Raw genomic sequence first — 1,435 nt, 5'->3', positions numbered from 1 at the left:
AACTTAAACAGCCCCTGTACCCCACACCTATAGAAAACACCTGGTTGTTTTTGCAAATATGACAGACTTTACTAATTTTGCTCTGTTTTTTTAAAAAATTCAAAACGAGAACAATGGAGGTAATAAAGGAACTGTCTGAAGGCACCCAATGGCATTCACAATCACATTAAATTTATAATTTCCTTTGTCTTAAAATTGTTCATATTTCACAGAGACTATGCTTTTCAAGTTTCCAGATATAATAACAAATGCCTAAGGTGTGCTTGATGAGGAAACTGTAAGAGAATAAACTTGCAGAAACATATGGAAAAGTTCTTCTTTTTGGTATTCCAGGTATCTAAATGAAATAGAGAGAGACAGAGAGGTAAAAATAAGTAATTGTTTATTAAACTACAATTAATAATAAGTCATTAATACTGATAATCACTGTGGTAAGCAGGATAATGCCCCCTCCAATGATGACCACACCCTAATCCCTGGATTGCTGTATACATTACCCAATATGAAAATAAAAGACTTGCAGATTAAGGTTAAGAACCGTACCCTGGATGGAGAGATTATCCTCAATTATCTAGGTGGGTCCCACCTAATCACATGAGCCCTAAAAGCCAAGAATGTTCCCTGGGTAGAGCCAGAGACCCTGTAGAAAGGAAGGTCAGAGATTTCATGTATGAGAAGGATTTGACACCCCATTGCTGGTTCTGAGATGTAGGGCAGCCACATGCAAGGGTGGCAAAGAGGTTTCTAGGAACTAAGCCCCTGGCTGACAGAGCAAAGGAACCCTCCAATGAGAAGGCAGTCCTACAACCACAAGGAACTGAATTCTGCAGACGACCTGAGTGAGCTCGGACCCAGAGTCTTCCCGAGAGCCTCAAGAAAGGAACGCAGCTCTGCCATCCCTTGATTTCAGTCATGTAAAATCTCAAGTAGAGAAACTAGAGGAGCAAAACTATTTAAACTTCTGACCCACAGAAACCATGAGAAAACAAACAGAAAATGGGTGTTGTGTAAATCACTGAATTTGTGGTCATTTTTATAGCAATAGGAAACAAATACAATCACAAACCAAAATAACAAATATAAAGATGCTTACCTTGTATCTGTAGACCTTATTCTGCACACACAAGAGTAACTCTTTTCCCCATGATGTAGACATTCCCCAATACTGAACTCACCAAATATGAAGACACTTTCCATAAGGTCAGCCATAATTTTACTTCTATACATGTCAGCAAGTTATGATGAAATGAAACCACTGCTTTGTTCTACTGGCATTTCCCCATATGGTAATGGATCTATGTTTTCTGTTAGGTGCCAGATAGCACAGGGACACCAACCACTTACAGAATCATTTCAAACATGGAGGAAAGCAAAAGTTAAGGAATCCTTGACTTTAAATTAGAGACAAGAAGCTCCATGACCATATTAAGGTCCA

This window comes from Kogia breviceps, chromosome 10, assembly GCF_026419965.1.
Source record: "Kogia breviceps isolate mKogBre1 chromosome 10, mKogBre1 haplotype 1, whole genome shotgun sequence".
Lineage (NCBI taxonomy): Eukaryota > Metazoa > Chordata > Mammalia > Artiodactyla > Physeteridae > Kogia > Kogia breviceps.
Note: the sequence above shows the minus strand (reverse complement) of the source record.